The sequence below is a fragment of the Asparagus officinalis genome, chromosome 6, assembly GCF_001876935.1.
Source record: "Asparagus officinalis chromosome 6, Aspof.V1, whole genome shotgun sequence".
NCBI lineage: Eukaryota > Viridiplantae > Streptophyta > Magnoliopsida > Asparagales > Asparagaceae > Asparagus > Asparagus officinalis.
Genome location: NC_033799.1, coordinates 24,881,215 through 24,898,570, shown reverse-complemented (window position 1 = coordinate 24,898,570; position 17,356 = coordinate 24,881,215).

Below are 17,356 nucleotides of genomic sequence, written 5' to 3'. Positions count from 1 at the left end.
GTGATTAGGGTCTTATGCTAATCTAATCTGATTATATGCCAATAAAAACTAATTAACAAATTATCCTAGCAAGTATGAAATACAACAAGTTATATGAGCTAGGATAAGCAATATGAACAACAAGATATATCTTAACAAAGAGATATAGGCAATGCATGTGCAAGGATATAAAACTAACACAAGGGTAAACAAAATGAACTAGATAGTGGATGAATTAAACAATGAGAGAAATGCTATAAAGATGAACAAATATAAGTGTGCTAAGCCAAACTCAAACAAGTAATATGATCACAGAGTTCGGACTTTCCGTCCTACGTCTCCGCTCCTCACTCCCGGGGAGAAATCCACTATCACAACCGGGTTTTTTACGCTCACCCGAATAACGTTTACACCTCACAGTGTCGGTTTTCAACGCTCACCGATCAACGTCACTTCTCACAATCGGTTTTCTAGTTCACCGAAAACTTCACAACACACTCGGTTTTCTAGCTCACCGAAAACCTTACAACACTCATAATATAACAAATATAAATTTGTTCTCTACAATAGATGGGAACTCAATTAAGCACAACTCAATGTTACAATCTCTCACAATCCTAATATACTATGTATGCAAATACAATAAGCTCAAGTGGGTGTGTGTAACAATGAGATTCAATAAATCAAAACTAAACTCAATTAAAATCTAACATATAGAAGTTATAAACAAAATAATAAATAGCTAGAAATGAGTTTAGAGATTCTTCTCTGAATAATAAGATGGAGAGATGAAGATTGAAGCCCAAACAAGAAGATGATCTCCTCCACTTGTGAAAACCAAAACAACTTTAAACCAAACCCTTAAACAAGCTTAAAATAAGCTTAAACTTTTTTTTAAAACTCTTTAAAACATTTCTTGTGTTACCTAAGAACTGAGATCAAGGGGGTATTTATAGCCTCCCAAAAACCTCAGCCAAAAACCCCAAACAAAAGACCAAAAAGCCCCAGCCAACGGTAACAAGAAATAGCCGTTGGAACAGAACTGACAGAGCGGCGGTCGACCGAAAAAATTCGCGGTCGACCGCGATCCAAGATCCAAACTGAGCAATCGAGTAGAAACTTCTTTGGGCGCCGGGTGGCGGTCGACCGTGGATCAGTCTCGAGTACTCCGGTCGTACCGTGTGTCCGTCTCGACACATAACTCTCTGCCTGCCACTGACGAATGAACACAGTGCGTACTCGACTGCATACTTGAATTAATATGAAAATAAAGTGCTGAAAACGTTTTATGATTTAAACACTGTTTTAAAAACTATCAAACAAGATTTTCAAAAAATATAAAACTTGGGAGTATGATTGTAGACTTGCTGATAATAAACATGCTACAGATGACTGTTTCCAAAAAATACTTCCCAAATAAAAAATATCTTATTTTACAAATAGTCCAAAACATAAATGTTAACACACATGAGTTTGATGTTTTGACCTAAACCAACTTTTGAAACTTGCAAAATGATGTATGTAGACTTAATAAATATATGTATATGATTATTGTTAAGTCCAAAAACTAAGAATACTATGTGATTTCACAATATGCATATCTATGCTAATAAATACTAAAACACAATAGAGTATGAAATATATAATTTCATATAATATAACCATAATAAACCCAAAACATTATGTATGCTTATAATATTAACTATATATATGATAGAAACCAAAATATATGTGTATATATATATAGTACATATTTATATTATATATATTATTATATATATATATATATATATATTATATATATAGTATATATAGTATATATATATATGTATATAGTATATATATATGTATATTATATATATAATATATATATATACTACTATATATATATGCATATATATATATATATATAATATTATATATATATATATATGTATAATATAATATATATATATATGATATATATAATATAATATATATATATAATATATACTATATATATATATATATACTATATATATATATCATATATATATATAATAGATATATATATATATATATATATTATAATATATATATATATATATATATATATATATATACGAAGAAACCAATAAATGTGTGTGTACAGATATTGAGCTTAACGTACTTAACACACATAATATGAAACCTATACTAAGTTACCCAAGCTAGATCTTGATCTTCAGTAAGGCTTGACTTGGTACACGATGCGGATGAAGCTTGAACTTGATCTTTAACTTTGAATTGCATAAGCTTCACCGATATTCCGCCAACCTCATTTGGATATGATCGTTGAAGCTCTATTCCATCCATCCTCCAACTCGTTGTTTGCCTAAAAAAATATAAAAACACAAACACTAGACAAACAACATTAGAAGTAAATTGTTTGTTAAACATCATCAAAATAAGAAGGCCAACAATCCAGGGAAAGCAGGGCTGATTTGTAGTCACTGCGAGAAGACAGGGCACACAGCCGATCAATGCTGGGAGAAGTATCATCATCTCAAGCCAAGAGGGTTGAAGAAGAAGGAGGAGAAAAAGGCATACATGATAGCTCAAGATCTGAAAGAAGTCCTGGGGATGACAGAGCCCAACATCAGTCTCAACCTTATGGCGGGGAAGCAGACCACGAAAGAGGACGACGACCCGAGAGAGCAACTCTTTGTTCTTAGGTTGCAAGTGAAGACCAGTTTGGTTGATGCCATTATTGATTCGGGTAGCGAGAAGAATTTGATATCCGAGGCATTAGTTCAGAAGCTGGGTCTGAAGCGGTCAAGCATCTGAAGTCCCATCCATTGGGGTGGATTCAGAAGGAGGAGAAACTGAGTATAGTTGATCAATGCACTGTCAGATTTGCGCTCCATGAGTCGTATATTGATGAGGTCACTTGCGACGTCGTTCCATTGGATGTTTGTCAGATTATACTGGGCAATCCGTACTTATGGGAAAGACATACGATCTACGAGAGGCGGGCTCAGAAGTACACCTTCACTAAGGATGGTGTAAGGTTCATATTTTGTTCGACATTTCTTCCGAAGGAGACAAGCTTGGGGATGGTGACGCAAGCGAAGAGACTAGTGAATGCAAGCAAGAAGTTTGTCTCGTTGTGCATTAGACTTCCAGAAAAGCCATCGACAAAGGATTGCAACTTAGAATGAACAGTGACTACGCCGAGACGCGGGACGAATGAGTTGTTTCCGATCGGACGTCAGGATCGGATTCCTAGCAAGGCTAGGTGGTGCAGAAAAGATGGAGGAGCTCGAGAGTTTCCTCAACAAAAGTTCTAACTTGAATGGGACTTCAAGTTCCTAAAGAGGGGACCCATGATACGGGTATATCTTCTCTTCGGAACTTAACGATCCTCATGGAAACTTGATGATTGATGATTCTCATGATAACATGAGAATATGGGTGTAAAACAGTACAGTGGAATGTAGGTGGAAGCATGGAACGAGACGACGAGCAACAAAATTGAAGTATCCAGTTTTCAGCCTGTGAGTCGACTCATAACAGTCATGAGTCGACTCATTAGGTTGAGTCGACTCATGACTGTCATGAGTCGACTCATCGCTGGCTTTTGTATTTTGTCCAGTTTCGGACGAGTCGACTCATCTCAGTCATGAGTCAACTCATCCATGGTTTCCTGGTTCGTTTGAGTTTCTTTTCACACGAATTCCTCTTGGTTTTGGGCTTGGTTATTTACCAGATTACCACCCACGTTTGTACACCGATATAAATGATTGTTTTAGGGTTTCTAAACAATCAGAGATAGATTCAAAGAGAGATTCTAATCTTTGTATTAGGGTTTAGAGAGGATTGAGAGGTTGTTTTCGATTCTAGTGAGATTGTGAGAGAGGCATTGTAATCTTTTCATACTCATAATCTAGAAAATGTAATTTCCTTCGCCATATACTGAATTGTGCTTATGTTTCTGTCATCTTCTTCTCAACCCACCTTTGATAATTTCGCGATCAAAGGTGCTCGCACGGCAACTCGTATCACAAAATGTCTTATAGGGAATATATACAATAAAGATCTTGGCAAACATGTGAACGAGCATAAATGTAAAATATGCTAAACACAACTCACATACAAGATAGACTGAGTGAACACATATGCATGTATCATGAAGATAAGGTGCCACAAGAGTCTAAAACATAAAAACCTAAATTTTTTTAAAAAAGTTAAAAAATCAAACATCAAATGATTTAATTTTTTTTACAAATTATCCACCATAAAACATGACTGATTGAGGGCACAAATGGACATATAAAAGGTGTCTCAATACCCAATCATAAAACATTATTTGGATATAAACAAAAGTAGATCATGAAATCATGAACCTTATGAAGGTTCAAATAAAAGCCTCAAATGATACTAAAAGAAATTCAAAGTGTATATATTGTATTACTTTCGACAAAAGCAAGAGAGATGAGCATAATAAGCTCTTGAAACAAGTTTCAACCCAAATAAAACTTTTAGCATCCGGTTAACCTCCCGTGGGTTGCTCAAACCATAAATCTCTCATATAAAATCTCAAGAACAAAGTATAAAGAAAAATATGGTTGATCAATAAAGAGAATCTTCTTTATTAAATTTGATCAAACCACATACAGAATATATTATAAACCACAAATAGATGATCTGCAAGCCCAAACATATAAATATCATCATAAGAGTATTTTATAATGATCCTATAAACACAAACACAATGTTCAAACCTAAAAATTAAAAACAAGATATAATAACAAAAATGATGTTTTAGCATAGTAAAATCATCTTGATAAAAATTGTATCAATTCATAAAGGATGAAAATATGAAAAACTATGAAAGAGAATCATGAAAAAAATATGAATGATAACTTTTCAAATCAAATACCAAGCATAAAATTGTTTTCAATTTTGTTTATAAAACTTAAAAATCGTCTTTGAGAACATGAAAACTAAAATGCTAAAGAATTCATTCTTAAAGATTAAACATGTTTTGGTATCCAATTACTCTTGGTACCGAAGAGTTTAGAGACATAAGCTCTATCATTAAAGCTTAAAGCCCTAGGGTTATGATCCCTTTTGGGCACATTTTGTGCACGGGTCCGGTCATAGCAATAATTATACAAATATCCCATTCGATTGTGATAAGTGCAATGAAAAGGATGCATTTATTTATGTTGATCATGTGAATGTGCACATGAAACATTTTTAAACAAGGGTCTATTTGGAGCATGTTTGTGGGAAAATTTGCAGTAAAAAGACAATGAAAGAAAAATTTGACTTGTATTCCTCTCAAAATCAATTACAATTTGGATTCCGATTACAAAAGAGAGGAGAACGAATTTGATTCTCCCCTTTGTTTAATTCTGGGTTCTTCACGGTGGCGATGGAGTGCCTCCCTCGAATGCTCGCGTCGAGTTTGCTCTCCGTTGACGATCCGACGTCTTGATTTACTAGAACGATGTCTCCTCCTCATGATTTGACGTTATGGAGAACTTGCGTGGCAAGTTTAAAACTCTGGACGAGTTGATAACTCTGAACGAGTTTGAACTCTTGAAAAAGAGTTGATTTAAACCGAAAATCGGTTAATAGCCAAAGATGAGGAAGCTCCTGTTGCCGAACGTTGAAGATGATCTTCCTTGAAGGATGATGCCGATCTCCTCCGAAGTTCGCCCAATGATCTCCCCTGTTGCTGCCAATTCTCAGCTCCAAAAAGCCAGCCTTCAATGGTCGATTCAAGCCAAGAAAAATCCAACCCTGAACTCAGTTGAGTTTACTCGCTTTTATAGGGGATTAAGGGGGTGTAACTACCCTCTAAATCCGCTCCTAAGTGGGCGTGATTTTCTCAGATCGTGGGGAAACGGTTCTGAAATCATTCGACTCATATTTGAATGAGTCAAACGCCCAACCTGGCGTTCAGAACCCTAACCTCGCGTCTTAGGATTGAGACGCGAGGTTGGGTGTTGACTGAACATCCAGAACGCGAGGGTCGCTCACGTTTCGCTTGCTGTAACGCGGGTCCGACTCCAGTGTTTTGATGTAGTAACGCGGGATCGACCCTGGCGTTTTGATGTTGTAACACGGGTTCGACTCCAGCGTTTTGATGTTGTAACGCGGGATCTTCTCCAGCGTTTTGATGTAGTAACGCGGGTTCGACTCCAGCGTTTTGATGTTGTAACGTGGGTTCGACCCTCGCGTTTTGATGTTGTAACGCGGGATCGACCCTCGCGTTTTGATGTTGTAACGTGGGTTCGACCCTCGCGTTTTGATGTTGTAACGCGGGATCGACTCCAGCGTTTTGATGTTGTAACGTGGGTTCGACCCTCACGTTTTGATGTTATAACGCGGGATCGACCCCGGCGTTTTGATGTTGACACACGGGGAGGACCTCCGCGTCTTGTCTTGAAGATATTATCACAAAGTAATCTCTTTTGTCATAGCGTTGCAAAGATCATTGTCTTGTAATCTTCGTCTTGGCTCCTTGAGAATATGAGAGTCGTCAGATTGTAACTCCTGATGTTGATTGTGAATGCTGTTGAACTAGAGCTCTCATCGGTTGTCATGAAGGTCGTCAGATTGTAACCTTCAGCGATCTACGTGAAAGTCTTCAAATTGTAGCCTTCTGGAAGTCGTCAGATTGTAACTTCCATCATCGGTGTTTGATGGAGGATAAGCTATCTATTGTGATTTTTAGACAGCCTACAGAACCCCCTCTAAAGTTTTCGAAAGTTTGCGGTTGACTTGGACGAATTTTTGGAATACTTTGGATCTCACTCTGATCCTGAAGCTGTTGATTCCTTGTCACAAAAAAGTTGTTCTCTGCACTCGCTTTGAAGGGAGCTTGGTTGAAGGGATTTTCCACGCAGGACCTGTGTGAAGGTATGCGCCATAATCCAGCTTCTGGAATGTGGGGGTGGATCCTGCATTTTGAACTTGAGATACGGGTTTCACCCTTGCATGTTGAATTTGGAATACAGGTGTGACCTCGGTGTTCGGTTTTTGCATCGCGGGTCTGATCTCAACGTTTTGATTTAAGACATGGAAGTGGCTTCCGTGCATTTTTGACTAAGTCTTTGAGACTTATCTTTGGCGCATCTGTTTTAAGTCTCGACTCACATCCATTAAGCTGATGGGCCTGCAAATGTGCGTAGGATTTTTGGCAAACCCTCAGCCATCAACGGATTTGATAAGCCTTTACCGACTACCGTTTGAGTCGGGCTAGCATGTGGATTGTCTAAGTCCGTTCCACATGTAACGTTGTGCTAAGAGAATGAACTCTCTTAGTCTTGATGCTATGATTTTGAATACATAGACTTTGTCATTTTGACGGGAAAAGACTAACCGGCAACGCGTGTTAGGCGTAGGCTTATCTCTAATTAGGGATCGAGATAAAGTCCCCCATGCGTATGAGGCATGGATTTTGATGTCCTTTTCATGGTAAAAGACTAACCGGCAACGTATGTTAGACATTGACTTATCCCTACTTAGGATTCATGATAAAATTCCCTATGCGTGTAAGGCATGGATTTTGGCGTTATTAATAACGACCTGCTACGATATTGAATACGTAGGCTTTGCTATTATTACGGGAATATGCTACCCGACAGCATGTGTTAGATGCAGATTTATCTCTAATTAGGGATCGAGATAGACTCCCCCAGGCATGAATCCTGGTGTCTTTTTCACGGCGAAAGATTAACCGGCAACGCGTGTTAGGCGTAGACTTATATCTAATTAGGGATTGAGATAAAGTCCCCCATGCGTGAAGGCATAGATTTTTGGTGTCGTTTCTTCCTGTGTGGCTTGAAACACCGAAAGAAAGTTGGAAGTGCCAGAAGTATAGTATTAACTTTGGCATGAAATTTCACTTAAAGTGAAATTCAAAAATTTTCTTTATTATCACTAGGATAATTCTAAAAAATCTTTAATCCGTTGGGGATTTCATAATGAAAACTTGCTATTCTTGTTGAAAAAGGATTAACAAGTTCATTGGGGGGTTTGACTGTTAGAGGTGTGATGTTAACCTAACAATATTTTATTGACCTATCGCTCTATTGAGGAGAGTCGATAAGTGGATTTTTGTCAGAGGTGTAGTGTTAACGTGATAGAATGTGTGTTGCGATTGGAGCAACTTTGTAGACTTATCATCCTATTAACGAGGATTGATAAGTGAATTTGTCAGAGGTTTAGTGTTAACGTGACAGGGATGTGTTGCGATCGGAGCAACTTTGTGGACTTATCATCCTATTGACGAGGATTGATAAGTGGATTGTCAGAGGTATAATGTTAACGTGACAGGATGTGTGTTGCGATTGGAGCAACTTTGTGGACTTATCATCCTATTGACGAGGATTGATAAGTGGGTTTTGTCAGAGGTGTATTGTTAACGTGACAAGAATTTGTGTTACGATTGGATTGTCAGAGGTATATTGTTAACGTGACAGGAATGTGTTCTTGTGACTTGCACAAGATTTTAGGAATTAGCGTCTCGCTGGGGAGACTTGCTAGGTGAGTTTATCATCAGGAACAATGAGTTTTGATACCTGTGATTTGAATTTGATTTTGAAGACTTAGTGTCTTGCTGGGGAAGATTGCGATTTGAGCAATTTTGAGGACTTATAATCCTATTGTCAAGGATTGATAAGTTGATTGTTGTCAGAGGTATATTGTTAACGTGACAAATTGGGAGTGATGCAAGTTGAATGCATACTCTGTGGGGATGATGATCGTCAGAAGTGTAATGTTAACTCGACGATGTAAAAGATTCGTTACTCTTAATCCAATGGATTCCAAGTAACCAACCCCCAGTCTTGATTAAGACTTAGCAGGGGAAGAAAAATAGGTAGACCAGGCACATCGCCTAGTGGGGCACTATCCATGAAGTCAGAATAGAGACACATCACCTGGTAGGCCATTATCTGATGAGTTTGACTATCAGAGGTAACTGTTAACATGATAGTTTTGTGGACCCGCCATCCTATTGAAGAGGATTGGCAGGAGAATTTGGAGGGAATGGACTATCAGAGGTAACGGTTAACGTGATAGTTTTGGTAGACCTGCCATCCTACTTGAAGATGATTGGTGGGGAATTTAGAGGAAATGGATTATCAGAGGTAATAATTAACGTGATAGTTTTGATAGACCCGTCATCCTACCTGAAGAGGATTGATGGGGGGAATTTGGAGAAAACAGACCATCAGAGGTGATCATTAACGTGATAGTTTTAGTGGACCTGCCATCCTATTGAAGTGGATTGACAAGTTGATGGACTATCAGAGGTAAATGTTAACGTGATAGTTTTGTGGACCTGACATCCTATTGAAGTGGATTGACAAGTTGATGGACTATCAGAGGTAAATGTTAACGTGATAGTTTTGTGGGCCTACCATCCTATAGAAGCAGATTGACAAGTTGATGATAGTTCTGGTAGATTTTGTGGTTGACAGAGGTATTCTATTAAACATAACAACTCAGAAAATTTATTACTCATAATCCAATGAACTACAAATAAACCAACCCCCAGTCTTGAACAAGTGTAGGGGGGAAAAGGAGAAGACATGACACATCGCCTAGTGAGTCATTATCTAGCGAGTTTGACTATCAGAGGTAATTATTAACGTGATAGTTATTGGAGACCCGACATCCTACTGAAGAGGATTAGCTTCAGTGGTCGTAGTATCTTCCCCTTCTGACTGAGGAGATTGGGCTTGGTCCGATTGCTCAGGAGAAGATTGGGCTTGGTCCGATCGCTCAGGTTGATCCTGCCTACTTTGTTCTTCAGCTTTGATCCTGGCAATAATCTTTTGAGTCTGTTCGCCTTGAGAAATTAGTTGTCTCCAAGAACGACATTCTGCAACTCCGATTTGGGCTAGGAGGTCGGTCTGCAAGTTGTGTCGACAGGTCTCTACTAAAGTAGACTGTGTCATACCTGACGAACACTGGAGAGCCATGGTTCGGAACCTTTTGACAAATACTTTGACGGATTCCCTCTTCGTCTGCTTAGTGGCGAGAAGGGTATGGATGGAGACTTCTGTATCCTCTTCAAAAACTCTTGACAGGAAGAGTCTCTCTAAATCTGCCCACTTTTGGATACATCCTGCAGGCAGTTTCCTGAACCATTCAAAGGTAACTCCCTTGAGGGTGCCAATGAACAATCGAGCCAGTATGGCATCGTTTGATATCACATTCCCAGTCTGTGACTTGAAATGATAGATATGTTGGTTCGGTGATCCCGTGCCGTCAAAAGTTTGTAGCGTCGGGACTTCAAATTTTGGAGGATAATGGGCTGCATCCCATTCGGCAGGATAGGGTCTGACAACTCCCTTGTCTTGGAGCTCGCTTTTGTTGGCCATGGCATTGAGGCGGGCTTCCAATTCTTCCATTTTGGCAGACTGGAGATTATACTCGTTCTCAGTCTCTCTTCCTTCATCAGAGGAAGATTCCAGGTTGTGGGCTTCTTGCTCAGAAGCAGTATTTCCCTTCCCTTTGCTTGTGTGAGGTCGGGATGAAGATGCTTTTCCTCTCCGGGAAGATTCTTGCCTACGTGGCGAATCTGTCTCCTGAGATTTGGCCTTGTTTGCGACGATTTGAGTCAACATGGCCATGAGTTCATTGATGGCCTCCTGCTGAGATTTGAGCATGGCCTCCTGCTCGTCAAGTCTCTTCGCGAGATCTTCATGGTTTCCCGTCATATAAGCGGGGCTCTCATGTTCAACAAAAGAGCTTGATGATTGGGACTCTGTAATGACTGAGTGTTCATCATTGGAATTGGTTCCCCTGGCTAACCTCTGATAGTTGACAGGGGGAATGGCTCCTGTTCGCGTCCGAGTGCATCGGTAAACTCCTTCAAACTCGTTAGCGAAGTCTTTCAAGCCAGGAGACTGATCGTTCTCTGACTCATCGGAACTAGGAACTGATGATCTCCCTCTGCCGATCATGTTAGAAGTGACTCTAAGGTATTCATCCTCAGAAGTCTTCTTCTTGTGTGAACGCCGTCGTTGGTTGAATAAAGCAACGTTCGTAGATTGGTTGAACACCAGCAGTTGGGCCGCATATGAGCAGCATTGGCGTCCCGAGAGGACCGTAGGAATCAGTCGTTCACATTGAAATGAACGAATGACTTGTTGCATCGATCTTTCTCTCGATGTGAACTCTCTCGAATCTGTTATAAAGATTCGAGGAGAATTACTCACTGATTGTGAGGTTTGAACTGGAACCCCCAGTCCATGGAATACCCCCCGGCGGGGTTCGGGGCAGTGCCCCGAAGCTCCACAGTATACACCAACTTCTATATTGGATTTGGAACTTGGGACGCGAGGGTCGCGTTTGGCACCTGAGACGTGAGGGTCGTGTTTGGCACCTGAGACGCGAAGGTCGCGTTTGGCACTTGAAACGCGAGGGTCGCGTCTGGCACTTGAAACGCGAAGGTCGCATTTTGGTTTGGCGACATGAGGGTCGCGTTCTTCATTGTCGACGCGAGGGTCGTGTTTTGACTGGGAAACGCGAAGTTGAAGTTCGCGTTCAACGAAGGCTTGAGGTTCGTGTTTTGGCTGTAAAACGCGCCATTGAGGGCCGCGTTCAGTCTGGTTCTCGCGAAGCTCCTGTTCGGGCTCATAGACATCGAGCTCAGGGTCGCGTTTAGGCTCACGAACGCGAAGTTCGCGTTGGTTGGAGGATCAATTTTCTCGAAGTTGTGCCCGTCACTGAGACCTTCTTCTTCGATGAGCAGTGTTCTTCTTGGCCTGTTTTAAGGCTTTTGCAAGGGCATCATCAGTGTTGATTGGATCTATCTCCGTCTTAAGCCTTTTACCACCCATGACACATCGTGTTGACGCGGGTGTGGAATTTTCAACTCGTTGAGCGAGTTTGGCAGAGGCAGAGCCCAGTCCTTCAGAGGAGGGGCTGTTTGATGAATTTTGACCAAAGGAGAGGACTTTCTTTGGCACTCCATCAACAGTTGGAGATTTAGTCTTCTTGGAGACTTTATGGATCTTGCGCATAGCCTTAGGGCTAAGGGATCCGAAGGAGATAGCCTCCTCAAACTTGGCTTGATCAAACTCTACCACGAGAGTTTCGACGGTTGTTCCAGTGAGATGAACATCGAATTGCACCACCACTTCTTCATCAGAGAAGCTAGTCCCCAGCAGAGTCGCCATCTTTTATTTGTGGGAAAATTTGCAGTAAAAAGACAATGAAAGAAAAATTTGACTTGTATTCCTCTCAAAATCAATTACAATTTGGATTCCGATTACAAAAGAGAGGAAAACGAATTTGATTCTCCCCTTTGTTTAATTCTGGGTTCTTCACGGTGGCGATGGAGTGCCTCCCTTGAATGCTCGCGTCAAGTTTGCTCTCCGTTGACGATCCGACGTTTTTGCTTCACTGGAACGATGTCTTCTCCTCACGATTCGACGCTGTGGAGAACTTGCGTGGCAAGTTTGAGAACTCTGATGATCGAGTTTGAACTCTTGAAAAAGAGTTGATTTGAACCGAAAGTTCGGTTGATAAGCCAAGGATCAAAGCTCTCTGTTGTCGAAGTTGAAGATAATCTTCGTTGGAGGATGATGCCGATCCCCTCAAAAGCTCGCCCAAGGATCTCTCCTGTTGCTGTTAATTCTTAGTTCCAAAAAGCCAGTCTTCAATGGTCGATTCAAGCCAAGAAAAATCTAACCCTGAACTTAGTTGAGTTTACTCGCTTTTATAGGGGATTAAGGGGGTGTAACTGCCCTCTAAATCCGCTCCTAAGTGGGCGTGATTTTCTCAGATCATGAGAAAATGGTTCTGAAATCGTTCGACTCATATTTGAATGAGTCAAACGCCCAACCTGGCGTTCAGAACTCTAACCTCGCGTCTTAGGATTGAGACGCGAGGTTGGGTGTTGACTGAACATCCAGAACGCGAGGGTCGATCACGTTTTGCTTGCTGTAACGCGGGTTCGACTCCAGCGTTTTGATGTAGTAACGCGGGATCGACCCTGGCGTTTTGATGTTGTAACGCGGGTTCGACTCCAGCGTTTTGATGTTGTAACGCGGGATCGACTCCAGTGTTTTGATGTAGTAACGCGGGTTCGACTCCAGCATTTTGATGTTGTAACGTGGGTTCGACCCTTGCGTTTTGATGTTGTAACGCGGGATCGACCCTCGCGTTTTGATGTTGGAACGTGGGTTCGACCCTCTCATTTTGATGTTGTAACGCGGGATCGACTCCAGCGTTTTGATGTTGTAACGTGGGTTCGACCCTCACGTTTTGATGTTATAACGCGGGATCGACCCCGACGTTTTGATGTTGACACACGGGGAGGACCTCCGCGTCTTGTCTTGAAGATATTATCACAAAGTAATCTCTTTTGTCATAGCGTTGCAAAGATCATTGTCTTGTAATCTTCGTCTTGGCTCCTTGAGAATATGAGAGTCGTCAGATTGTAACTCCCGATGTTGATTGTGAATGCTGTTGAACTAGAGCTCTCATCGGTTGTCGTGAAGGTCGTCAGATTGTAACCTTCAGCGATCTACGTGAAAGTCTTCAAATTGTAGCCTTCTGGAAGTCGTCAGATTGTAACTTCCATCATCGGTGTTTGATGGAGGATAAGCTATCTATTGTGATTTTTAGACAGCCTACAGAGCATTTTGTAACTTAGAAACTTTTTGAAAATCATAACAAAATTTTCCAAGATGTCCAAATCTACCACAAATATTACACTTAAATACATGTGGTTCTTTAGAAACATTTGGAAAAAGTGAATTTCTTTTTAAATCAAAACAATACTTGGCCAAATGACCAAAGCGATCACAAATATCACATTTTGTACACATGAGCATGTTTATGATTATCACTATATGTGTGTACATGTGTATGAGATGGAAAAGTTTGATGGGATGCACAAACATGATTAGGCTTGTTAGGCTTTTGTGCATTATAACAAAATTTAGCAATATGACATTTATGACCGTAAATTGAATACTTGTAAATTTTGTTATACATATGTGCATAGTGAGTAGTTTTCTTGAAAGAATTTGTATGGGATTTTGCACATATGTCCATAAGCTTGTTGTTATTAATAATGCAAGTTTTTAATGTTGAATCTAAAGTGGATATTCTACTTTTAATATGATTCAACTCATTATTTACTGTAGGCATCAAAAATTACCTATAGGTTCTCCCACGTAACTCGAGATGGAGAGAAGATGATTAATGTCATTATCTGAGTCAAAGAAGATTATCTGACGTCGACAAGTGAAAGAAGCGAGTCGACGAAGCGTACGAGATAATAGGACGATAGAATAGCAAAGAAACGGTCCAATCGAGAATTATATTTTACTCACGAAAGGTGAAGCGCCACTCGTGTCTCGTCCGCTCCACATATGATTCACCCATGGAAGGTTGTAGATCTTTTCTTGGCTTTCCGATGTATTTTGAATCACATCATTCCGAGATTGGACCTAAGAATTTTGGTGAAAGCAGTCAAATAGAGGAAAACGACGTTTCGGCCTTAGCCAATATGGTCCAGGCCCAGACTGTCCAGAATCACCACGGACTGTCCAGAACTGCCCCGGACTCTCCAGAACTGCCCCGGACTATCCAAAACTGCCACAAGCTATCCAAAACTATCACAGACTATCCAGAACTGCTCCGGACTATCCAGAACTGCCCCGGACTATCCAGAACTACCCCGGACTGTCCATAATCACCGTGAACTATCCAGAACTACTCCAGACTATCCAGAACTACCCCGGACTGTCAAGAATAGCCGTAGACTATCCAGAGCTACTTCGGACTATCCAAAACTATCGTGGACTATCCAATACTGCTCCAGACTGTCCAGAACTGGCGTGGACTGTCCAGAACTACACCGAATTGTCCAAAATCATTGCAGACTGTCTAGAACTGCCTCAGACTGTCCAGAATCACCATGGACTGTCCAAAACTACCCTAGACTGTCCAGAATTATTACGGACTATCCAGGACTGCTCCGGACTATCCAGAACTATTACAGACTGTCCTGAACTGCTCCGGACTGTCCAGAACTACCCCGGACTGTTCAGAATCACCGCAGACTATCCAGAACTATCTCAGATTGTCCAGAGTCCCCCTAACTGATTTGAGGTTATCTATAAACGTGGTTAAGTGATTACAACTGAGGATAAGATCAAATCGTTCGTTCTTATCCAAAAACAGGGCTTCTAAAGCCTATAAATATAGCCCTAGGGCCTTCATTTGCACAGATCCAGAATTTTCGAGCCTTGACGAAGCCCTTTCGGTTAGGAAAGTGAAGGAGCATGAATTTTTAGAGAGGAAAAGGAGATCTTGGTGACTTATTCGGTATAAAGAGGAATAGTTTGAAAGATTTGCATGTAGTTCATCCACTTCCCTCGAAATCGCACCTTGTTGTGATTCTTGAGAAGAGTGGGTATCTCACCTTGCTGAGATATTCATTTTAGTTTCTTGTCTCCTTTGTGAGGCAATGAAATCATTCTTTGAATCTGATCATTTGGTGGTCCACGGATAAACCCCAGCACCGACAAAGATCCCGCACAAGCAGAAGATCGATAAACGATCTCTGCGTGTGTTCTCAGGAAATCTTTCTGTTTCTTTTTATTGTAAGAAAAGTCTAATGAAAATACTTAATTTTTCTTTTATTTCGAGTCATTGTAATGCCTAAAGTTGTAATAAATTTGAAAGTAATGAAACCGATTTCCGACGCAAATATCCTTACGACCATAGTGGGAGCCAACAGCCTCGTTGCTGAGGCTATGGTGTCGCAGCCGCTGATCAAGATCCTGGTGGATGAAAAGGCTGAGTATGAATTCGACCAACAGAACTTCAAGGAGTATATCTCTTCCTCCTCTAGATCTTCTTCTCCCTACAAGCGCAGGAAGACTACTTCCCTGAGGAGGATTCGTTGGTCTTCAGATCTGAAGACTCGGGGTGATAATCTTCACCCAAGTGCTGTGGAAGACTCCTCTCTGGCCTCTAAGAAGGCCGGATCTGACGTTTGTGACAACTCCTCAAAGGTTAATGAGTTGCCCATCGAAGGCACACCAGTTTTGACGAAGAGGGCTAGCCAGAGGCGCCGCCAATGTCTTGCCCATCACCTGATGCTTGGAACAGGTGGAGAAGAGGGCTAGCCAGAGGCGCCGCCAATGTCTTGCCCATCACCTGATGCTTGGAACAGGTGGACGTACTCCGCTACTAAGCAGATCTAGAGTTTAAAAAGCATCAAGTGGCTAAGCCATCGCCACAACAAGCATCAGGATCCTCCTCCCAACCATCAGCTAACAAATGGGTTCGTGTCAAACGAACTCGTTCTATGCTCGAGGAGCGCATCCAGAAGCGCCGCGCACTTCTTACACATGCCCGGACCCTTGTGCAAAAAGTATAAGAGTTGCAAAAGGAAGAGATGGTCAAAGAGCCACCAAGACCTAAGCAGGTTTTGGTGCCGAAGGCCAGTACCACTTCCAAGGCTGCTCCCCAGCCTTCATCAATTTCAGATCCCGCTCCTCCTACTCCCGCACCTTCGGTGAATCCTTATGGTAGCGTGGATCTCTCCAAATTCAAGATTCCATTAAAGGATCGCCTGGGTCCTCTACATGAAGATCAAGGCAAAACTCCTGTCAAATAATGCTTAGGACCAGCGAACGAATCCCGAGCGACTCTTCAGACTGGGGGTCGTACACGACCTCCCAATAAGACTATTCCTGTGACCGTCTGCTTAGGGGTGCGCGTAGAAAACTAGGAGCCCATTAGGGTTTTACCCCCATAAAGGTGTGATTCCAAATGAGTGACTCCTGCAAACACCAACAAGGCATTATCTAATCAGATGAAGACGCGTCTGGCAGAAGAGGACGTTATACCTAATAAACAGCCAAAAGGTTGCTTCGGCTACAACGCTGATGAGTTGTACTATTAGGCTGGGGGTAAGTCGCAAAAGAGAAATACCCCAGAAATGGACTCTCACTATCCCTGTGAGAGGTTAATCAGGACAGTATTATCAGAATGTAGCTGCCTCAAGACCACTCCACAGAGAGTCTCAGTATTCTGAAGGCTTTTCGCTGAAGCGTCAAAACCCAAATCAAGATGCTTTCGTAAAAGAAGATCGGCCATTCAAGATGATGAACTCCCAGAAGTCACCATCAATATGGCTGACAAAGAAAAATCTGTGTTCGCTTCGAGTGACACTAATCCCGATTTTTCTCTGGGAAGAAAAGTCAATTCAGGGATAGCCCAACGAATGTCTTGGCTCTAGCTAGAAGCCGTCAGAATTGGGGATTACTCTAGGATGTACGAAGGACTTCCTTCAGAAGATGAACTTTTAGATACTTGCTCCACAATCGCCTCTAATGATACAATGTCTAGCATGGGGTGAGCT